This window comes from Staurois parvus, unplaced genomic scaffold (genome assembly GCF_062004578.1).
Source record: "Staurois parvus isolate SC_StPar_1 unplaced genomic scaffold, SC_StPar_1.0 ptg000192l, whole genome shotgun sequence".
In the NCBI taxonomy this organism is placed as follows: Eukaryota; Metazoa; Chordata; class Amphibia; order Anura; family Ranidae; genus Staurois; species Staurois parvus.
Window position 1 is genome coordinate 2659665 of NW_028317988.1, and position 25317 is coordinate 2684981.

Genomic DNA, 25317 nt, shown 5'->3' on the forward strand with positions numbered 1-25317 from the left:
AAAATAAAATCCCAAATTTTGAGCTTTCCCATTAAAAGTAATAGAGAGGATATTTTCTCACTTCCTGTTTGGCTATAGGACAGGAAGTAAAGCTAAATCTCCCCAATGGGACATAGGTGGTGAAAAAGAATCTGATAGGTATTTTAACGGGCAGCACAGTGCTAAGTGGTTAGCACTTCTGCCTGGCAGTACTAGGGTCGTTGGTTCAACCCCCAACCACGGCGCTACCTGCCTGGAGTTTGCATGTTCTCCCTGTGCCTATGTGGGTTTCCTCGGGGTACTCCGGTTTCCTCCCACACTCCAAAAACTTGCTGGTAGGTTAATTGGCTCCTGTCTAAATTGGCCCTAGTATGTGTATGTATAAATGTGAGTTAGGGACCTTAGATTGTACGCTCCTTGAGTGTTAGGGACTGATATGAATGTACAATATATATGTAAAGCGCTGCATAAATTAATGGCGCTATATAAGTACCTGAAATAAATAACCCTCCCTTACTCTATCCAAAATGAAAATAAAAATTTTGCCTATAGTTCTACTTCAAGGAAACATTTTTTTGGTCTTAAAGTGGGAGTCTATGACTCTTGCTGCTACCTGTTTCTCCTATGGAAGCAGGAAGTGAAGAGAGCAGTGTGGCAACTGGGACAGCGCTGGATCAGTGACAGGATTCAGGTAAATATTATGGATGAAGGGGTAGGAAAGATAGTGGGGCATTTTGTACCTTAATGCAATGAATGCATTAAGATCAAAAAAAAAACTTTGTGTTTAGATCAGTGGTTCTTAACCTGGGTTCGATCGAACCCCAGGGGTTCGGTGAGTCAGTCTCGTGGGTTCGGCGGAGGTGAAGACCCACACCCGACTCATATGATTCGTGCAGTAAATATTATGTTTTTGTTTTTGTGTGAAAATCATGTTTTAATGGTTTTGTTCTTTGTTCTTAACGGTTTTGTTCATTTTGCGCACCTATGTATAAATATATACCTAAATATATACCTATGTTTTGAATTTTAAAAATCGTATTTTATTTTTCCAATTAAGAAGGGTTCGGTGAATGCGCATATGAAACTGGTGGGGTTCAGTACCTCCAACAAGGTTAAGAACCACTGGTTTAGATTCACTTTAGGCTGACCATATGCTATACAAACTAATTATACAATCTTCTTTAGATCTACCATCAACTATGTGGTATAAGTGCCTGCCTGATTTGATACAAAGTAAATGGATTGTTTAGGTTTGTCCTCACGTTACATAGTTTTATTAGGTCTGAAGCAAACTGTACATACAGTCAGATTGCATATTGTATGGCCAGTTTTAGCCTGGGTTCACACAGATGCAGTGCGGAATTCACAGGGTTTTCTGTGCAAATTCTACACCGCATCAAAATCGCACCCCATTCATGCGAACCGCTGCGGGTGTGTATGTTAAGTTAACAACACCCCGAAATCGGTCCGCAAAACGCAGTGGGATGTGCAGAATTGGATCGTATAGGTATGAATACCCATGTGATCCGATTCTAGAGCGGTGCGGTGCAATTAGAGTGCAATTAGAGCCATACAAAATGTATGACTCCAATCGCACTGCACACAATTCCCATGTGATTTGCACAGGAGTGCTGTACGGTTCCTGTGCAAATCACATGCGATGTACCGAGCCACATATATGTGAACCTGGGCTTGGTGTTAGATAAGGTTGTTGGGGAAGATTTACATTACACTTATTTTCGACACAGAAATCCCACGCCGGATACATTTTTCTCACTGGGTTCTCAGTGACAAAACCAACATACCATGTTGCTATATATATGTTTGACTATAATCACCATGCATTAGCATCACCATAGTTTTGAACTATACAAATTCAGGCAAAGATCTCTTTTTCTGGAATTAAAAATAACCTTCCTTTATCCTGTAAATTATGGACTGACTCATGTAAGGATTAAAATAGCATCCAGCCTTGATGAGACTGTGCCTGGCAGATGCAGCAGCGGGAGTCGGCGAGCAACATGGCAGAACACAGCCTCTATTGTAGATGAGCCACTGAGATTTGTCTGGGAACAGAACGAGACCCAGCAAGTGACCTTTCCATCAATTCCAACGGGAAAACAACCAGAAATAGAATTTAATATGTGATACAAATAAACCACAGCACATCGCAATAAGTCTGACACTTTAGAAAGGATGATACAGAAATATATATAGTAGAAAAGCTGAACTTCAGGCAAACAGCTAAATTCATACTTGAAATACAGATATGGAAGCTGCTTTACCTGCCAAAGCCCTACCGGACAGCAGAGCCAGGTTGGTTATCTGACTTTACTCTTTTGCTGTTATGCTGAACAGCTTGGTTCCCCTCCCTGCCCCCAGTCTGTGATTGGACAATAAAGGAGCAGCAGCACAGCAATATCCACCAACCATCTAGGATTAGCTTTCAGATAAACTCAATCTACGTATGGAAGAACTAATGCACATTAGCCAAGACAACATGGCTCACTTTCTCCAAACCTGGATTGGATCGCAGCTTTCCACTATGTATCATGGCATAATGGATCCACCTGTCTGGCTTGTAAACCTAGCCAAACTATCCATCAATTCCCAGCTCTAGTCTAAGCATCTCTGTATTTACATGTATGGAGGTTTCTACTAGCCCCCCCAAAGACTCCCCCTACTTTCTCATCTCTACCCTCATCCCCCTCTGTCTTCATCCCATGCTGCACCAGCTTTCTCCCACCAGAGATCCCCCATTCTACATTACTTTCCTCAAACCCTTCACCTCTAACAAACGCACAGAGCACTTCACATTAACAGAGACCCTCGCCACACCCCTTGCTCTTCCACATTCTATACTCTATGACCCCCCTCTACCCCCCATGTTCCACTCTCCAACCTAATAAACACCTGGACCTTGGATGGCAAACTTTGGCATTTACTCTACATCACCGAATGCTTCTGGATTACTTTCCTTTGAAGAACCTGGAGGGAGGGGGGCACTGGGGGCCCGAGCACCCCTAGACTACCTTCAAACGAGTTCAGAAATTTTCACCAATCAGAAAGCTGAATGCAATCACAAAGTCCAATTCAGACTTTTCTCGGAGCTTCTGGTACAATAAAATGACCTCCCCCTACTTTGATATACCATTATGTACCTGGTACTGTAAATGTCTGTACTACATTACTGGTTCACACTGACTTCACATGTGACCTGAATCGCACAGAATATCATGATAATGGAAATCACATTATTCTCTCTGGCGCCCATTCACATCAATGTGAATCACAGCACCGCACTTTTTTTGCTACGGGGTCTTGTGCTACTTTGGTGTGAATGCAGCGTGATTTTGAAGCCACATGGGCCTAAAAGGAAATGCACCAGAAATGCATGTACATGGGTTATTGATGCATTTTTGCAGAATGTTAAGGCTCCCTAACAATCAGCATCCAGTTTCTTTCCCCTACCAAAAAAATGCAGAAATATCAAAAATGCACCAAAAACAAGTCAAGAACACAACCAACTTGCACTACACAATCACACTGACAATCGGATCAAATTTCAGCTGCACTAATGTGAACCAACCCTTTTGTACAAATATGTAACTTTCGTTAAAAAAAAAAAAAAAAAAAGTTTCAGTAAAACATATTGGATAAAAAGTTGTAACTCTGTGACTGGTGCATTGCCCTTATTAGCCCTCCATTCCACCAACCAGCCCAGACCAGTGGAATGCAGTAGGTGCTGGATGGCCATCAGTGAGCTTTGTTTTATGTTTGTTTTTAAGGGTGGCACAGTGGCTAAATGGTTAGCACTTCCACCTGGCAGTACTAGGGTCGTTGGTTCAAGCCACAGCACCTCCTGCCTGGAGTTTGCATGTTCTCTCTGTGCATACGTGAGTTTCCTCAGGGTACTCCAGTTTCCTCCTACACTCCAAAGACATGCTGGTAGGTGAATTAGCTCCTGTCTAAATTGTCCCTAGTATGTATGAATGTGAGTTAGGGACCTTAGATTGTATATCCCTTGAGGGTTAGGGACTGATGTGAATGTACAATATATATATATGTAAAGCGCTGCATAAACTGACAGCGCTATAAAGGAAACCTCAAATAAATAATACTTGAACTCCATTGCTGCATATCTTTATGTTTTCAATTTGATTAAGTAACAAATACAGTACTCACATACAGGCATCTCTGAGAAATGACAAGAGCACCCCTACCTGAAAAAAGAAGGTTACTAAATGATCCACGCGGAGTAATATGAATTCAAAAAAATTCAGACAATACTTTATTTGATCACATAGATCATAAGGAGGTTAAACATGAGCACGGTGAACATGTCAAACAAATAAAATCATGTTAAAAAGCACTTGGCGTCTTCATTATAGGGTCATTTTAGCAAGTAGAGCACCATATAAGGCAATATAGAGTAATGGTGAGGTAATTCTAGATTTCCATGAATTTCCAACTTATATTAGAGTGAGCCATGTATTCAGCAGATATGTTCCCAATATACGTCAGGAGCCTCCTGGTGTGTGAAAGCTGGAACACAAAAATACACAGTGTATGTATGAAAATATAGGAGCTGAATCGCATCCAAGCCTCACCAAGCCTCCCTCTACAGTAATTAGTGAACACTTCTATTACCTTCTCAGTTGTGAGACTGTCATACCCGCTTCTCAAATGTAGGGACTTCCTGGGTAGCCACCCCAAGTGAAACAAAGTCCACAGTACCAAATGATTCTGGGGATATATATAAAAATATATGTATAGATCACAGGCATCAAGTAATCCCTGAAAACAAGGAACACAATATGGGTATATTACCATCAATAAAGATCAAGAAGACTCCCGTCGTTTACTCTATATTGCCTTATATGGTGCTCTACTTGCTAAAATGACCCTATAATGAAGACGCCAAGTGCTTTTTAACATGATTTTATTTGTTTGACATGTTCACCGTGCTCATGTTTAACCTCCTTATGATCTATGTGATCAAATAAAGTATTGTCTGAATTTTTTTGAATTCATATTACTCCACGTGGATCATTTAGTAACCTTCTTTTTTCAGGTAGGGGTGCTCTTGTCACACTACCATATTGTTTAGTATGCTTTTTCTGGGTTTATGGATCCACACTTATATAAGTGAGTCGGAGATATGACAATGACACCAGGTATTCGTGTCATTTTAGGTGGCCTGTTTTTGCTCTATTTATGTGATATGTAAACTCCATCCAAAAGAATGCCTAACATTAGGGAAAATAAATGGCTAAGTACTTTTCTAGACCTAGTACATGATGATCTTGGAAAAATAGACTGGACAATGAGGAATACTGATAACCTTACTAGGGGGGAAAGAACATCCCTTAGGGAACTTAAGAATGCTAAAAACATTGTGATTAAAAAAAGTGATAAAGGGGGAAATGTAGTATTACTAGAGAGTGCGGAATATGAAAAGGAGGTACTTAGACAGTTGAAGAGCCCGGATACATATCGTAAACTACACAATAATCCTTTCCCCAAACTCGTGGTTGCCCTAAATAAAAAAGTGGAACTGGCACGTGAAGCAAACTTACTAACTAAACAGGAATGTGACATGTTGACAGTTGACGCTTATAACATCCCCACCTTTTATGTAATTCCAAAAATACATAAAAATCCTACTCAACCACCGGGACGCCCTATAGTATCGGCTATCGGTGGTCCGTTGGAACCAATAGGTAAATTTGTAGACGATTTAATTAAGGATCTGGTCTTGGAACTCAGATCCTATGTAAGGGATACGGGAGATGTACTGAAAAAGATTCTAAATGTAAAAGTACCTAAGGGTGCACTTCTGGTGGACATTGATGTGGAATCATTATATACCTCTATTCCACACATCTGGGGACGGAGAGCTGTGGCCCACTTTTTGGAGACATATTTCCCTGAAATGGAGGCTCAAAATGAATTTATATCGGACTTGTTGGAGTTTATGCTGACCCATAACTGTTTTCAGTTTTTGGGTTCCTTCTATCAGCAAATATGTGGTACCTCCATGGGAGCACCCTGGGCCCCGGCATTTGCATTCTTACATCTAGGGCTGTGGGAAGAGGAGTTGGTATATCCCTCCACTCCCTATAAGCAACATGCAATAAAATGGTTGCGATACATTGATGATGTCCTGATGGTTTGGGATGGAGGTATAGATGAGCTAAAAAAATTTATGGAATTCCTAAACGAGAATGATAGGAATATTAAACTTACTTACACAGCAGATAGAGAGGTAATAACATTTTTGGATCTATCAATCTCTATCTACGGAAATAAATTAGTCACTAAAACGTTTAGAAAGGAAACAGCGGCCAATACACTTTTACATGCTAATAGCTATCATCCAAGGAGTTTAAAACAGGGAATACCCATTGGTCAGTTTCAGAGAATAAAAAGGAACTGTACAGAAGAAGCTGAATATAGAAATGAATCTATTCAGCTCTACAAGAGGTTTAGAGAAAGAGGTTACTCACATAGAACCCTAAGAAGAGCAAAAAGAAGAGCCCTTGGTAGAACAAGAGAGGAGCTTATAAATAAATCAAAATCAAAGGCAGGGGCGAATTCGGTAAATCAACCGGTAAGATTCATAACTAAATTTGGACAACAATGGGGTGAGGTCAAGAAGGCCCTGGACTCTCATTGGTACTTACTAACTCAAAATCCACAGATAGCAAGAGTGGTAGGGGAGAGCCCCCAAATGGTAGCAAAAAGAGCTCGGAACTTAAATGATATACTAGTACAATCAGAGTTTCAGAGGGCACCACAAAGAAATTGGTTAACTAGGAGGACTGGCCTATGTGGTATGTTCCCATGTGGCCACTGCCAAATTTGTCCATTTGTACATAAGTCTAATCAGTTCTTTAACAATGATAAATCTAAGGCATTCCAGATACGAAGCTTTATTAATTGCTCCAGTAGTAGAATAATATACATGATAGAATGTCCATGCAAGAAGATGTATATAGGAAAAACGAAAAGGAACCTCAGGACTAGGATCGGTAAACATCTGAGAGATATCAGAAATGAAAATAGGAATGTAAGAAAGGGAGAGAAAGAGAACCCACTGGCACAACACTTTAAAGAAGTACACGGGGGTAAAACAGAAGGTTTGAAAGTGAAAGGGATTTTTCTGCTGAATATTTCAGCTCGTCGGGGGGACTTTGATAAAGTCCTCCTACAAAAAGAAAAATTCTGGATCTATACCCTGGGTGCACTTGTCCCATATGGACTAAACACAGAACTCAATTTTGGAGTTTTTTTGATTTGAATTTTTTGGAACCTTTAACATACCTTGAGTTATAACCTGTATTGGGGAACTATATATGGGAATGAAATATGGATCTATTTGGACAAAGTATGAATCTAACTATGTGATTCTTCCTATTCCCATTATATATTAAACTCCTATAATAACTAGATTAATACTAAAATTAGGAAATTGAACCCTGTCTTGATGTCTCCCTGTTTGAATAATAATAATTATAATAATAATAATTCCTTTCCACTATCCTCTTTAAAGATGATCGGATTTATAGTAATATGGTCTCTCCTTTTTATTGCCAGCAGTCAATTTAAATTTAATATATGTGTTTTAATTCACTTTGGATATTTCAAATGTAGTGATACTCTTTCAACACAAGATGGCGAGGTGGAGACTCTTTGGTATGCAATTAGTGCACCATATAAGGCAAAGGACTGAAGTCCCCTCCCAGTTCTGACGAAGTCTGCGGTGATTGGCGGACGAAACGCGTCAACGTATTGACGTCACTACGCTCGGCGTCTTCATAGGGTGCGGCGCCCACGAGGTGGGAAGGAACGGCGGTGTCACAGCTCCTTGCTAGGAAGGCACGAGGCCCTCTGAAAAACTACCATAAGGCTACTATTACAGCGGTTCGCAAACGGCAATCCCCTAGGGGAACATACCTTCCACCGGTGGCAAGTTATTTAAGCTTACAGCTGTTTAGATTTATAGAGCATATATGGAGTTAAGAAGGCATGTCATACGGGCCTAATTTACCCTGTATACTCGGGGAATTTTTTGGAAATCCTCTTCGGAGGATAATATATATATATATATACACGCTATCCTATTTAGGCATTGTATGCTGTGACATAGCCATATCCTAATGAAACCGCTTCAATTTTCTCAGATTGAGTAATTTTTGGAAACCCTTCATTGGGTATATAGACTCAGGTACTCACGGCCTGCTACATACATATTATATGTGTTTGGAATCTACGTACTGTGACTACCTGGCTCCCCACCCCCATATGCACCTTTGAACAAGCATCAAGGACCTGATCTTATTTCAAGTCGACGGGAGTCTTCTTGATCTTTATTGATGGTAATATACCCATATTGTGTTCCTTGTTTTCAGGGATTTCTTGATGCCTGTGATCTATACATATATTTTTATATATATCCCCAGAATCATTTGGTACTGTGGACTTTGTTTCACTTGGGGTGGCTACCCAGGAAGTCCCTACATTTGAGAAGCGGGTATGACAGTCTCACAACTGAGAAGGTAATAGAAGTGTTCACTAATTACTGTAGAGGGAGGCTTGGTGAGGCTTGGATGCGATTCAGCTCCTATATTTTCATACATACATTGTGTATTTTTGTGTTCCAGCTTTCACATACCAGGAGGCTCCTGACGTATATTGGGAACATATCTGCTGAATACATGGCTCACTCTAATATAAGTTGGAAATTCATGGAAATCTAGGAGAATTACCTCACCATTACTCTATATTGCCTTATATGGTGCTCTACTTGCTAAAATGACCCTATAATGAAGACGCCAAGTGCTTTTTAACATGATTTTATTTGTTTGACATGTTCACCGTGCTCATGTTTAACCTCCTTATGATCTATGTGATCAAATAAAGTATTGTCTGAATTTTTTTGAATTCATATTACTCCGCGTGGATCATTTAGTAACCTTCTTTTTTCAGGTAGGGGTGCTCTTGTCACACTACCATATTGTTTTGTATGCATTTTCTGGGTTTATGGATCCATACTTATATAAGTGAGTCGGAGATATGACAATGACACCAGTTATTCGTGTCATTTTAGGTGGCCTGTTTTTGCTCTATTTATGTGATCTCTGAGAAATGCCCCTTTAAATAACAAAAATAAAATATTTAAAATTAAAAGAAAAAATGGAGTTCAGTAAAATCCCCTATTATTATTTCATAAATACCTAACTGAGCTGAAAGAGAATAATTTATCAGCAGGAAACTGCATGTTGATACCTAATTATCTCTGTCAGTATCTGTGAGACTTTACTAGACCTTTCTCCTCTATAACCTCCTCCATCTCTGGTTTTCTCTCTCTTACAAAGACTCCTTGCCTACTCGATCTCTCACATTCTTGTTTGTTTTTTAGAGCATTTTGGGGCACATTTGGGCTACTGAAAGCAGCATGGTGCAACATCAGTTTTTATATTTTCTGCTCAAGCAAGAAGAATAACTATCCCATCAAGCTCCAGACTAAAATTGAAACTGGCCCTCCTCGTGGGAGATTAGCGATGACCACATAAGGTCTCTTTCATTCTTACTGAATTACATTTTTTAACAGTACATGTTTGGCCATAGATCAGGGGTTCTCAACCTTTTGAGGAGCAAGGGCCACATAAGTAATTTTATAACTGGCCGCGGGCCACAATGAAATTAAATGGTTTCGAATTTTGATTTTTTTTTTTACTTTGAATAGGATAATGAACATTTTGCTCCTGCAGCCACTGATTTCTGGCAGGAGGAAGAGGAGAAGAAGCCAGCTTTCAGTGGTTGCAGGAGGAAAATGTTCATTTTGCTATTCAAAGTAAAAAATTTTTAATTCTGCACCATTTCATTTAATTGTCTCCAGGCTGCTAGATGCACTCTGCTCTCTTCTTGGCTGCCTGCGCCAGCTCCATGCGCTCTGATGCTCTGGGATGGCGGGTCAGCAAGCCCAGATTGTGTTCAACAGGTTGCTGACCTCGGGCATGCACTTCCCTGGTTGGAGGTAGAAGGCCACATGTGGCCTGTGGGCCACGGGTTGGGCACCCCTGCCATAGACAAATACATTTTCTAACATGATTCCTCTGTGCTATGCAGTCTTGTTGAGCTGTTCTATTCTCATAGCAGCTGTTAGTATACCTGAAAAGTGTCTGCATCTGATTGGATGTATCTGCTGTTTGGTCAACAAATTTTCCACCCTGCTCCTTCAATTTTTCAGTCGAAGGATGTTGGGTGGGAGAGATCCATCACCAACAAAGCGAATTTTGTTCACAAAAGATTTATTGAATTTTTCCCAGCAAGTACAACAAACTCTTACATGTGTTATAGGGAACAAACAACGGAAACAGAAATATAACAATAATGAGGTACAATTTCCATTAGCCTGGTTAGCAAGAAGAATGTATATACAAAAACAAGTAATGCTTGCAAAAGAACAGCTTAATGATTCACGAACGGAAGGGCACAGGCTGTAGGTGTCAAGTCCTTTGGGTGATCCTCATCATCAAAACAATAAATATCATCCAATGGTTGAGCAAAGTGAATTTTAGACGGTTCATCAAAAACTGCTCGAAATTTGCGCAGTATATGGTCAGTTTAAATGTCAAGTCACAAAAATCTACACTACAGATAATCGCCCTGTAACATAAACTGACCTGGTCTAAAACATTTCCAATGTAGCAATGGTGCTGAAATTCAGACACCCGGTGATGCCTAAAAACCCTGAATTCATTTTCAGATCCATCCCCATGTCCCCATCCAGCCCCTTAGATCCTAACCACAGGCTGTATACAGGGTGTCAATTGATGCCAAACTGAGATTAAGTCCCTTGCCTAATGTGATTCAACTACAAATGGCAGAACTTCAGTGGTTTAAATAGTTTCCTACAATAGAATAGTGTTGTTAAAGTGAAATGATGTTTAGGACTGTTAATTGGACATTTTATCAGAAAAGTAGTTATATTAATATGTTTATAGTAACCTAAACATTTTTGGGAGGCCCTGTGTACACGATGCAATCACCTGTGTGCCCCATGCAGGGCTGTTTTTTTTTTACCAGTACAAGGATGCTCAGGTGTTGCTTGCACCTCCATGCCAGTGTCCCATTGTTGTCTATTGGGGCACACGACTGAATGGACACAGCCGCTGTCTCCTAATATGACGTGCAGGTGCAGGTCCTCAAATGCACACAGGGTGAGTTTGGGGATCCACACGTCATATTGGGACTGTCTCCATGCAGTGGTGTGTCCCAATACACAGTAATGAAATGGCAACACGTGGATGCAAGCAACATCTGTGTATCCTTAGACTGGTAAAAGACAGCCCTGCACGGGGAACGCAGCTAATTGCTCCATGTAAAAAAAATGCCTAAATGTACGTTTTGTTTTATTTTACTTACCTTGTAATTAAACTTACCTCAGTAGTTGTTTATATGAATGCTGAATAATTGTGCTATACAAATGTGCATTATGCTCTGCTTGCTGAGTGACATCTATTCCAATAATTAAAAAAGAAAAAGCCAGGGGGAGGAGTGTGTTAGCAGGGCCCCAATTTGCCCCCAGCAACAACCATGCAGGCCAAGGGCCCTTCCCACCATCCACCTGCACAGGAATGAGATAAGGTACACCCAACTGTAACGTGGAGGAACGCTGCCATCTTTGATCACCCACATTTTGCTGGCCCCGGGCCCACCTTCAGGCATAAAGATTGTCCACATTCTGCCGTTTTAATATTTTCACTGTAGCAGAGATACAATGCACAGTTCTTGGTCAAAACACCATTCATCTCTGCCCCTTTAGTACTGATATCGACAACTCTGCACAGCGCAAGTTCAACCTTAGCCCCCATTTTTTCCAGTGTCCTCACTGTAGGTTCACATAGGTGGGTTCTCCAGCAGAGCCTGTACTGGGTCTACCCCGAAGGGTCCACTTCCTACAGCTACAAGCTTGCATGGCAGTATACTAGGGGTAGCCTTTTCCTATCATCGTATGCCCCATGTAGATTATGAAGGAATAAGCTAGGTCTTTGTTTGGAGCAAAAATGCTATGATATCTCGTGATATTTTTTTGTTATCAAACAGAAACTGGTTCAAAATCTAAAAATATATATTTATTAAACTGTAGCTGTATATTTGTATGCCATTAATATAACCCACCACCAACAGAAAAAAAAGGTTTCCACTTTTGACGTGCATGAAGATACCACATATATGTGCATTTTTCTTTATTATCCTACCTAAACACACAGACACTAAGCCTGGACATACATTATACAATTATCCTACCATTTTCTGTACAACGTCTGTACAATTTCCTTTAGATTTAGCTTCAGCTATTTAGTTCAAGAGCCTGCCTAATTGAATACTATTGAAAGTATTGATTAGGTTTGACTTCATATTATATGCTCTTTGGTAAAATTGTACAAGAAAATTGTAATATATGGCCAGCCCCCCCATCCTGAAAAGACTCTCTGAGTGGTCCCAAGGTTCTTTCCCAAGCTGGCATATCCACCAGCCAGGCACACAGTCTCAGTCACTCGTTTGGTTCAGTAAATAGTCTAGGGGTACCCTTTTTGATGCTTTATTAAAACATTATATTGAACTTGGATGGGGTGTAGGGTAACTATGGAATACTCCAGCAATGTAAAGTTCCCTAGTGGACTGAGCCGCACAGGGACACCAAAAGATATGTCCGTGTTTTAGGACAGGCTGACACCGAGGCAAGAGGAATAGTAGCACCACACAGTCACTGGGATCTCACACACCAGTTTGTACTCACAAATGTCCATGGATATTTGGATGCCTTCTTCCAATATCAGCCAAACATGTGTCCTGTGGACTCTTCCCACCAGATCCCCAGATAAGTCCCTAAATAGTTCCAGCAAAGTTCAGTAGAATAGCCTTCCCAAAGCTAACACAGCTGGGACCTCAATGAGCAGATGAAAAAGCACAGCTGCCCAGAAGGACAGCAGCCATTCAGGCTGGAAACATCTCAAGAACAGAACAAGAACTGCTCCAGGCCTCAAACTATTTATGCACGCTCCCAGCCACCTACTGGTCACCCTCGCACAGGGATTGGCTGGGACTATGAAATAATCAGTCTATAGATTTGACTCTCCCAGGCCACTACATTCTAGAATCCTCCAAAAGGCAAGGGGATGCAGTCAAACCCACAGCCTGTGAAATTCAGAACAGCCCAAAGCAATTACAAACTGCTCCACGTATTACAGAGGAGCTAAAGAATTAAATTTACCTTACCTAACTAGCACCTATCTAGGAGGCTGCTATGTCAATATAAAACACTGACACTGCTGCTAACACTGATACTAATACTAACCCAGATCAAAGGTTACAGTGTTAAATGAGGGTACCCCTGACAAACAGGCAGCACAGTGGATAAATGGTTAGTACTTCCGCCTGGCAGTACTAGGGTCATTGGTTCAAATCCCAACCATGGCACTACCTGCCTGGAGTTTGCATGTTCTCCCTGTGCCTGCGTGGGTTTCCTCTGGGTACTCTGGTTTCCTCCCACACTCCAAAGACATGCTGGTAGGTTAATTTGGCTCCTGTCTAAATTGGCCCTAGTATGTGTATGTATGAATGTAAGTTAGGTCCCTTAGATTGCCCCTTAAGGGTTAGGGACTGATGTGAATGTACAATATGTGTAAATTGACAACTCTATATACAGTCATGGCCGAAATTGTTGGCACCCTTGATATTTCTCCAGGAAATCATGTATTTCTCACGAAACGTATTGCATTAACACATGTTTTGCTATACACATGTTTATTCCCTTTGTGTGTATTGGGACAAAACAAAAAAAGGGAGGAAAGAAAGCAAATTCGACATAATGTCACACAAACCTCCAAAAATGGGCTGGACAAAAGTATTGGCACCCTTTCACAACTGCGGATAAATAAGAATGTTACAAGCATGTGATGCTCCTGTAAACTCACCTGGGGCAAGTAACAGGTGTGGGCAATATAGAAATCACACCTGAAAGCAGATAAAAAGGAGAGACGTTCACTTAACCTTTGCATTGTGTGTCTGTCTGTGCCACACTAAGCATGGACAACAGAAAGAGGAGACGAGAACTGTCTGAGGACCTGAGAACCAAAATTGTGGCAAAATATCAACAATCTCAAGGTTACAAGTCCATCTCCAGAGAACTAGATTTGCCTTTGTCCACAGTGCGCAACATTATCAAGAAGTTTGCAACCCATGGCACTGTAGCTAATCTCCCTGGTCGTGGACGGATGAGGAAAATTGATGAAAGATTGCAACGCAGAATAGTCCGGATGGTGGATAAGCAGCCCCAAACATGTTCCAAAGACATTCAAGCTGTCCTGCAGGCTCAGGGAGCATCAGTGTCAGCGCGAACTATCCGTCGACATTTAAATGAAATGAAACGCTATGGCAGGAGACCCAGGAGGACCCCACTGCTGACACAGAGACATAAAAAAGCAAGACTACAGTTTGCCAAAATGTACTTGAGTAAGCCAAAAGCCTTCTGGGAAAACGTCTTGTGGACAGATGAGACCAAGATAGAGCTTTTCGGTAAAGCACATCATTCTACTGTTTACCGAAAACGGAATGAGGCCTACAAAGAACAAAACACAGTACCTACGGTAAAATATGGTGGAGGTTCAATGATGTTTTGGGGTTGTTTTGCTGCCTCTGGCACTGGGTGCCTTGACTGTGTGCAAGGCATCATGAAATCTGAGGATTACCAAAGGATTTTGGGTCGCACTGTAGGGCCCAGTGTCAGAAAGCTGGGTTTGCGTCCAAGATCCTGGGTCTTCCAGCAGGACAATGACCCCAAACATACGTCAAAAAGCACTCAGAAATGGATGGCAAAGAAGCGCTGGAGAGTTCTGAAGTGGCCAGCAATGAGCCCAGATCTAAATCCCATTGAACACCTGTGGAGAGATCTTAAAATTGCTGTTGGGAAAAGGTGTCCTTCCAATAAGAGAGACCTGGAGCTGTTTGCAAAGGAAGAGTGGTCCAAAATTCCGGGTGAGAGGTGTCAGAAGCTTATTGATGGTTATAGGAAGCGACTGATTTCAGTTATGTTTTCCAAAGGGTGTGCAACCAAATATTAAGTTAAGGGTGCCAATACTTTTGTCCAGCCCATTTTTGGGGTTTTGTGTGACATTATGTCATATTTGCTTTTCTGCCTCTGTTTTATATTTGTTCCAATACATACAAAGGGAATAAACATGTGTATAGCAAAACATGTGTTAATGCAATACCTTTTTTGTGTGAAATACTTGATTTTCAGGAAAAATATCAAGGGTGCCAACAATTTCGGCCATGACTGTAAGTACCTGAAATAAAATAAACCCAGATGGCAGCCCAGGGTGTCACAGTGCCCCAGCTGATAAAGGCTGCATCAGAGTATATGAAATCTAACGATGAAAATATAGTATGCTCAACATACAAATTACGTAAAAAAATCGCACATTCCTTTCAGGCCAGCATTACAACATTAGCTCATAATGTGTTCTCACAGTAAATACACCATATTTTCCTTTTAATAGGCTGCAATTGACTATAGTTTTACAATGTTAGCATGTTAACATAACCCCGTTGCCGGGGAATATGGCCACATTTTCTGCTTGTTTGGAGTGCACTCGATACTCTGGATCTATATCGACCTCATTAGAGCTTTGCTGCAATGCTTCCATAAACAAATTACAGTGTTCAGTAACACATTAGTTATCAGTAAAGATGAATGAGTAATGTGGCCTTGTGTAGGCCAGCTGCTTTCCTCTTATCTAAATGTCAAACACCCCTAATTATTACTCTAACGCTGCTTTTTTGTGCTTGAGCTACAGCTGTATGAAAGAGCTGGCTCAAATGCTAATTAAAAGGATGTTGCAGCTAAAGTTCAACTTTCTTTCAAATTTTTTTAGTTTTTAGATATAGAGAGGGCTAAATGCATAAAAACAATTACCTACGTTTAAAAAAATCTACATTATTCAGAAAACCAAACAGTGGAACTGGCGCTGGATAAATTGTGACTGCAGCTCTTAACAGTCCAATTAATTAGATAAAATAAAATGCAGCATCCGCGGCAGCACCCTTGAAGAATAAGCTGAGACTCTGTGGGTATGTAAAAAGAGAAAGACAGAGGGGCGCCAGACTAAGTGCAGTATATTACCCAGAAAGCCACCAAACGTTTAGCTCATAACCAAAAAGTTGTGTATCTGGCTGCTCGTCCCTGAATGAATACATGTATCAGAAGACCCCCCCAGTGGGTGTCATGTAACTGGACAGAGGGTCATGGCCAATTGATGTGCTGTTCACCCACAATGGTTGGCAGCTACGTACAGCTAAACATTGGGTGTACCAGAAGACCCCCCAATGGGACTTTATTGCCGCATTGAGAAATTACACTTACAATACAATTACATCAAAAAAGACATTGTGATAAAAAGATTATCAGCTTTATTACATACACATATTTTGTATAAACTACATCATTTTCTAAAGGAACATCACTCCGACAGTATTCATTAAAAAAACTCTTTGCACAAAGTCAAAGACCACTCACATAGGAAGAAAAAGTTAGCCCGACGCGTTTCGATTGTTACACATTTTAGACTTTCCTCAGAGGCATAAAGACAAGGAAAGTTTCAAGTAAACGTGTAAACAATAACAGGTAAATATGCCAAAAAATAAACAATTGGTCAATGGAGTTTTTATCTCATAACCAAAAATAATACTTACAAAAACATGTTTCAGAGCAATGTATAAAATAGATGACATCCGGGATGAGAGACATGGATCCAGGTCCGGCGGAATGCACCATCCAAGAGAGCAAGAGTGGTCAGATGTAGATCACCAGGAACCAAGGGCAAATAGGGAGCACCAAAAGCACCCCCCAATGGGACTATAAGTAGTATGGAAAACAAAATAAATTAGATTTTAAAAAATAAATAAGACTAATTAAATAGACCTGATGAAAAATACATTCAAAATGGTCCATAAAAAGTAGACAAAAAATGGAACCTGGTGATATACATCTGACCACTCTTGCTCTCTTGGATGGTGCATTCCTCCGAACCTGGATCCGTGTCTCTCATCCCGGATGTCATCTATTTTATATATGGCACTGACACAAGTTTTTGTAAGTATTATTTTTGGTTATGAGATAAAAACTCCATTGACCAATTGTTTACTTTTTGGTATATTTACCTGTTATTGTTTACTAGAAACCTTCCTTGTCTTTATGCCCCCTGAGGAAGAGCTAAAATGTGGAATGATCGAAACGCATCGGGATAACTTTTTCTTCCTATTTGAGTGGTCTTTGACCTTGTGCAAAGAGACCTTTTGTAAAGAATACTGTCGGAGCGATGTTTCTTTAGAAAATTATGTATTTTATACAAAATATGTGTATGTAATAATGCTGATAATCTTTTTATCACACTGTCTTTTTTTATATATGTGTAATTTCTCAATGCTGCAATAAAGTCCCACTGGGTGGTCTTCTGGTACACCCAGCATTTAGCTGTAGTTAGCTGCCAACCACTGTGGATGAACAGCATATCAATTGGCCATGACCATCCCATCCAGTTACATGACACCTTTACAGAGATGTTCACCAAGGGGGTCATACCAAGAGAAAGCAGCAAGTCCACACTCCAGTCCATTAGAAAATGTACTGAAACTGTTCAAGCAGAGTTCACAAAATGGGTCACACCAAACACCAGGCATTAACCCATAGCATAAGGAAAAGGTATTCCTTTCCAGAGAAGTTTGGAAAATGGATCATGTCAAGATAAAGCAAAAAAATAAAAAATAAAATGGAACTCTGTTGCAGCAAAGATCACAAAATTGGTCACAACAAGACCTGATGCACCTCCAGTGCATAAAGAACAGGGACCCCTTTCAAAGTTTACCAAAGCAGCATAAAGCAGTAAATCAGGACTCCAGTGCACAAAGGGAAGAACCTTTCAGCAGCAGTATTTTTCCAATTAATACCTTATGCACACAGGGCATTTTTGCAGCTACTTTTAGGCGCATCAGGTGTTTTTTCTACTGCTTCCAAATGGCCCTGCATGTTATACTATGTCTCCATGCACAAACAGACATTTAGAAGCTTTTAGTAGCAGTAGCGTTTACCAACAAGAAAAAAAAACCAGGGCCAGTGCATCCAGGAGCAACAGTATTTTGACAGAAAAAATTCTTGACGTGCCTAAATGCATGCTAACGCTAGGCACATTTATTGCTTGAGCATTTATTAATTTCAGTGGCCAGAAGAAATTATTATTCTGGCCAATTAAATGAATTAATGCCCAAGCGCTTGATGCTTGTAAATGCGCCTAACCACTCATAAAAGCATTAGACACTTTGACAAGTGTCAGGTGTTTTTTCTGCCAAAACATTGCTGTCAAGAGAAGGAGTGTTTTTAAAACGTCCTGTGTGCATGAAGCCTAAAAACAAAATCAGTGCCCAGTCCAAGCAGCAATGAGTATATGCCTTTTGAACTGTCTTCAATTGAGTGCAAGTGCCTGAGTGTTTTATATCAGCATGTCATATAAACTTGTTGTCTGTGGCTCATGTCCACCAAAAACATCAAAATATAATAGGACAGGAAAACATGCATCAGGATGGGAGGACTTTGTAATATTCAGGGTTCACATGGAGCAGAGGAATAACCTCTGAAACGAAATTGTAGAAAGAAAGAGAAAAAGAAAGAGAGAAAGAAAGAGAGAAAGAAAGAAAGAGAGAAAGAGAGAAAGAGAGAAAGAGAGAAAGAAAGAAAGAAAGAAAGAAAGAAAGAAAGAAAGAAAGAAAGAAAAAGAAAGAGAGAGAGAGAGAGAGGAAGGAAGAAAGGAAGAAAGGAAGAAAGGAAGAAAGGAAGAAAGGAAGAAAGGAAGAAAGGAAGAAAGGAAGAAAGAAAGAAAGAAAGAAAGAAAGAAAGAAAGAAAGAAAGAAAGAAAGAGGGAGGGAGGGAGGGAGAAATAAAGGATAGAAAAGGAAAGAGAGAAAGCGAGAGAGAGAGAGAGAGAGAGAGAGAGGGAGGGAGGGAGGGAAGAAAGAAAGAGAAAAAGAGAGGGAGAGAAAGAAAGAAAGAGAGGGAGAGGAGAGAGAGAGGGGGGGGGAAGAAAGAAAGAGAGAGAGAAAAAGAAAGAGAGAGAGAAAAAGAAAGAGAGAGAAAAAGAAAGAGAGAGAAAAAGAAGAGGGAGAAAAACAAAGAGGGAGAAAAACAAAGAGAGAGAGGGGGGGGGGGGGTAGAAAAAGAAAGAAAGAGAAAAAGAAAGAGAGAGAGAAAGAAAGAGAGAAAGAGAGAGAGAGGAAGGAAGGAAGGAAGGAAAGAAGAAAGAAAGAAAGAAAGAAAGAAAGAAAGAGAGAAAGAGAGAAAGAGAGAAAGAGAGAAAGAAAGAAAGAAAGAAAGAAAGAAAGAAAGAAAGAAAGAAAGAAAGAAAGAAAGAAAGAAAGAAAGAGAAAAAGAAAGAGAGAAAGAGAAAGAGAGAGAGAGAGAGAGAGAGGGGAAGGCGGGGAGAGAGAGAGAGAGAGAAAGAAAGAAAGAAAGAAAGAAAGAAAGAAAGAAAGAAAGAAAGAAAGAAAGAAAGAAAGAAAGAAAGAAAGAAAGAAAGAATAAATGTGGGATGGAGTGCTGAGGAGATTGCCTCCAGGCTGGGCTAGGCCTGTCTCAGGAGGGTTCATTTAGCAGTACGGCATGAACAAGATCAAGGACTGGGAGCAGTGGAAGCAAGAAGGACAGATTGAGCACATAAGCACACCCAGGAATTCACAAGGGGACAGACTGCCATATGTAGAAAGCTTTATCCTTGTCCTGGGAGATCTTCAGGGCAGCCAGGGGGGCTGGTAGTGTCTGCAGGCTGTGGAGCTGGGAGCAGTTCTGCAAGGGAAAGGAGACCTCTCTGCATGTAGCTGACAGGCTGAGCTGAATTATTCACCTGTAAGTGGCTGTTGCTACTGATCAGCAAAGACTGATGGCTTTCAAGGAAAAGAACAGTCCTTGATTTGTTTCTGTAAATAGGAAGGAAGTTGTCCCGTGCATTGATTCAATTAAGTTGGGACATCCCATAATCCCTATTACCCTATTCAAGTTATTTTCCTAATAAAATAACAAAACCCAAGCTCACGGGCTGTTCACTGACCATGGATGCAAGTGTGGAGAATGCGTGTTGCCTGGCTGTGCGGAGCTAAGGGGGATCTGGAAACACAGTGGCCCTCACGGGGGTAGTGCTATATGTATGAAGGTTGGGAATTAAGAGAAAAGCATGGCCAAAGCATTCGTAGCCATACTTCTCTTGTGGGTTGATGCAGGCTCTGGAATAATCCTGATAATGAGGAAATTGAAGTGTCTGAATCGTTTGATATGTGATTAACCCTTTAGGAGCATCTCACCAAAAATTAAGGTTTTGTTGCAGGGGATGCCTAAAATCTTGACTTGTATCTTTGTGCAGACTTCTGAGAAAATCAGTGATCCAATCACACGAGCAAATTACAATTTTGAGGCATACATAATTGGTGTACCGAATGACTCCAAGTTGCCATATTGCATTGAAGTTTACAGAAAATGACAGTGTTGCAGAATGAAAAGGAAAGATCACTTTTAAAGTGGTCCTAAAGTCTAAACGTTTTTAACCGTAATGTATTCCCTGCATTAACATAAAAAAATGTTTAGCTACCTTTTCTACACACCCCTAAACATTTACCTGTCTCCTCTGATCGTTCAAGCACAGCTCTTCTTGCTTCAGAGTGGGGGGCGTGGCCGAGCCGTGCTGTGTGTGTCTATGGACACACACAGCCTGGATCATAAGCGCACCTGCACGAGTGCCCCCATAACACAGGGCTTGATATGGAGGCACTTGCAGGGTGAATGAGAGGACAGCTCCGGGCGGGGGAAAAGCTAAACAAGAGGAAAGGTACTGCACTGTGCAATATTATTAGGCCTCTTTCACACGGCAATTGTTCTGCCTCTTGTAAATGCATGTTTTTAAATTTAGAAATTCCAACACTCCTGGCACAGAGATCACTTGCGTTTGTACATTGTATTTATCTGCGGTTACGTGCGTTTATATGCGTGTACATGCATTTACATGCGGCTGCGTTTAGCTGCGGTGTAAATTCTTCCTATTCTATAACAACTGTTTACTTATTTTTTCTTTGTACTACGATTAACTGCGTTTATGTACAGATAGTTGCGGTACATTGCTCTTGGACGCTGTCAACTATATTTTTCCCAAATGCATAAAACTGTATGTTATGAAAACGTTGCTAAACGCAGTGTGTGAATGGAGCCATAGAGATGCATTGTCTGCAATTAGCTGCGATAAATAAGTTCCTCTAACCGCAGCTAAAAGCTGAAATCCAACCGCCCGTGTGAAAGGGGCCTTAAACAGAGCAGGTACGTATAAACCTTTTTTTTTGTTTTAATAAAAAACAGAAGCTTTAGTATCACTTTTATTACATTCAATTATAATATGGCTTGTTTCACAATTGTATGCTAAATATATCATTTTTTTTAAACTTCAGTTCCTTTTCCCATGATGGTGGAATTATACTTCAAACATGTATGACCCTATTAATGACCTTGTATGACTTGCCAAACACTTTGAAGAGAACCTGTCACAGGAATACTTAGATCTTCAGACAGCACATATCTCATTAGCTATTCCCCTTACATCTCTCCATACATTGGTGTCACATAAACATGTTCTTTTACCCGGCAGTACAGCAGTTTTTTTTCCTCTTATTTAGATACAGTTTTGGAAAGCTAAAAATACCTTTTTATTTCTGACAGCAAATTGTAAAATAAAATAGCTTCCTCTTTATTATCTTCTTCATCTATTTTTATGTCTGTACTAAAGTCCATAGGCAAAAGCAAGTAAATAACTCTAATGACATTCTAATTTACAGCACTAAATGCTGTTGAGTTTATTACCTGCTATCATACTATCTAAATAAGATGTTGTCTTTTCAGCAAGAAGGTAGTTGATTTTCAGGTCTGGCAATATTAATTTAACCTGAAAATAAATGCAAAACACACAGTAACCTAGTAAACTCCGAAAGTTTTAAGAAAATCAATTAAAATTAAAACTAGAAAATGTAGCCTCTGTGCTAAAGTAAAAAATTCCATCCATATTACTATAATTGTAGTTTTATAAAAATGTCCCCATTATTTCCTTTAAGTATGACTGTGAAAGAACTTTGGGGCTGTTGTAGCTGTGCATCTTTACACCCTCTGGACTTCACCGCCTTTCATATGGAGACTGCTGTAGGGGTGGGTCAAAGGTGTGAATAATAACTTTCCTAAAAATTGTATTTCAGTATAATTAAAATAGGGCATTCCTGGGGTGTGAGTAATTATAATGCATGCAGAATCTGATGCTTGTGATTGGGAACACTAAGTCTACAGAATAATTAACTGGAAATAAGGTGATTTTCAGATTATCAAGGATAATGAAAAATGATGTTCCTGCCCAATCATGTACTCTGTATTCATTAGGAATAATATGTAGGTACCAGGGGCGGACTAACAACTCATGGGGCCCCCGGGCAATAGGGGATCATGGGGCCCCTGTGTCCTTGCCCACACTCAAAAAAAGCCTATAAAAGGGAATTTCATGGGGCCCCCTACTGACCCAGGGGCACTCGGGCTCGAATGGTCAGTCCGCCACTGGTAGGTACTTAAAGTGTCATTAATCTCATACTATGAAAAACTCTAATTACATGCTATGTAACAGAGTATTCATATTCACAAAGCCGCTAAAGCATTCATTTTGTGTAGAGTGAAATATACCTGGTTGATCATGCCTTCAGCTGTCCCTCCCACCTTCTTGATGTCCCTACTGCAGGCTGGGATTATGTAGACCAGCAGGTGTCCTGTACTGAGCATGCTCAATTTTTCTGATCAGAGTAGCCCACATGGGTATAGAATCACACATGTGAGCATATACACAGGGATTAATGACAGCCTACTCCTTCCCTCCTCCATGTCCTCCTATTGCTAAACGCTATGGGGGTGAGAAATAGTATGCTGATTCCTTACACTCACTATGAAACTTACAAAAAGTTTAGCTTTAATATAAATAAGTATTAAATATACGGGCAGCACAGTGGCTAAATGGTTAGCCACGGAACCACCTGCTTGGAGTTTGCATGTTCTCCCTGTGCCTGCGTGGGTTTCCTCCGGGACTCCGATTTCCACCCGAACACCAAAAAATATGCTGGTAGGTGAATTGGTCCTAGTATGTGTATGTATGAATGTGAGTTAGGGACCTTAGATTGTACACCCCTTGAGGTTTAGGGACTGATGTGAATGTAAAATATATATACGTATAAGCGCTGCGTATATTGACGGCGCTATATAAGTACCTGAAATAAATAAATATATCAAATGTAATTGCTAATACCTGTAAAGTAAAAAAAACAATGATCATTGTAGCAGATGCCATCTGAACAAAACAAAAGCTAGTGTCAATCATTTTTGACTGCCTACAGCATGTTAATGCACAAAAATACACATTTGATGTTCAACAAAGATTCATAGGGAACTATAAAACATGGTTTTGATATTTAAAATTGAATTTGAATTGCTCTTATGAAACTTTTTTTTTTTTAGTCATGTGACTGGCACAGCACCAGTCAGGGCCGTGCAGACAGATTCATATTGTGGAAATGGAAGTCACTCCCAAAGATCTTTCTCTACTGATGCCAAAGGACAGGGAAAGATCATGCGACCACACAACAGTGCTGTATGATATATAAAAAACACAGTGGCATTGATTTAGTGAGGACTAAGTGTCCGGTGATTATCTGTTCCTGTCCTAATTAATCTTGCTGGCTCTGTAGTGCGTGCACTTGAAAGAAAACCCACACTGACACGAGTTCAGTCTGTGAATACTTCTAATTTATTGGAATGAAAAAGTGAGTTTATATATGCAAGATGATGCAAAAATCACGTGAGAACAGCATAAGCATTATATTAGACTTTGATTGGTTATATTACACGAAAACAATCTTCTTTCAGAATATCGGCGTGATCCTCCTCTAGGTCTTAACTCTAGAAAGAAATATTTTCTTTGTTCTCAAGTTCACTCGATGGGAGGGGTTGCTGAGCAGCTATTTTTGAGTTAAGGAGGACTACAAAGACCAGCAGGCAAAAGACCGGCAGGGCGGCACTCACAGGCAAAACCACGTTTTAAAACGTGTGTTTTGTAAACAAATAGGGCGGCGCCGCAGATGTCAGTCGCCGGGTCACAGCCGCTCCTTAGCGGCTATGTCCCGGCGATCGGCGGCAAACAGTGACAGAGAGCAGAGCTGCAGTAGCTGTGCTGTCTGTCACTTCCCTGTCAGCTCCAGGATGAGCTGATCAAGAAAGAACAGTTTCTCTTTCTCGATCAGCCTTGTCCCGCCCAGTACACACCCCCGCCCCCTAGTAAAACACTCCCCTCACTTCTATAACTCTTCCCTGCAAAATAAAGTTAACCCCTTCCTCCCCATTGCCATTAGTACAGTGTCAGTTTTTTTTTTTGCACTGATCACTTTATTAGTGTTTTTGGGGATGTCAGTGACCCCAAGTCTGTACCCCCCAATGTCAAAATGTCCGCCGCAGTCCCCCATAAGTCGCTGGTCGCTGCCATAAGTCCCTGATCACCGCCATAATTCACTGATCGCCGCCATTATTAGTATAAAAAAAACCCTAACAATCCCAGTATCTTTCCCGCCATTTGTAAACGCTATAACTTTCACGTAAACCAATTAATTTACACGTATTGGGTTTTTTTTTAGCAAAGACATGTCGCAGAATGCATTTTGGTAGAAATTTATGACTAAATTTGATTTTTGCATTTTTTTTTACTGGACATGTTTTATAGCAAAAAGTCCAAAATATTGTTTTTTTTCCCTCAAAATTGTCAGCCTTTTGTTTTTTATAGCGCAAAAAATAAAAACCGCACAGGCGATCAAATACCACCGAAAGAAAGCTCAATTTGTGGGGAAAAAAAAGATGTAAATTTCATTTATGTACCATATTGCATGACCGCGCAATTGTCCGTTAAACTAGCGCAGCACTGTATAGCAGAAAAATGGTGTAAATTGCAGTATTTATACCATAGTTTGTAGACACTATAACTTCCACAAAAAGCAATCAATATACACTTATTGGGAATTTTTTTACCAAAAACATGTAGCAGAATACATTTTGGCCTAAATTTATAACCAACTTTGAGTTTACTATATATTTTTTATAGCTGAAAATAAAAAATATTGTTTTTCTTTAAAATTTTTGGCCTTTTTTTGTTTATAGCGTGAAAAATAAAAAGC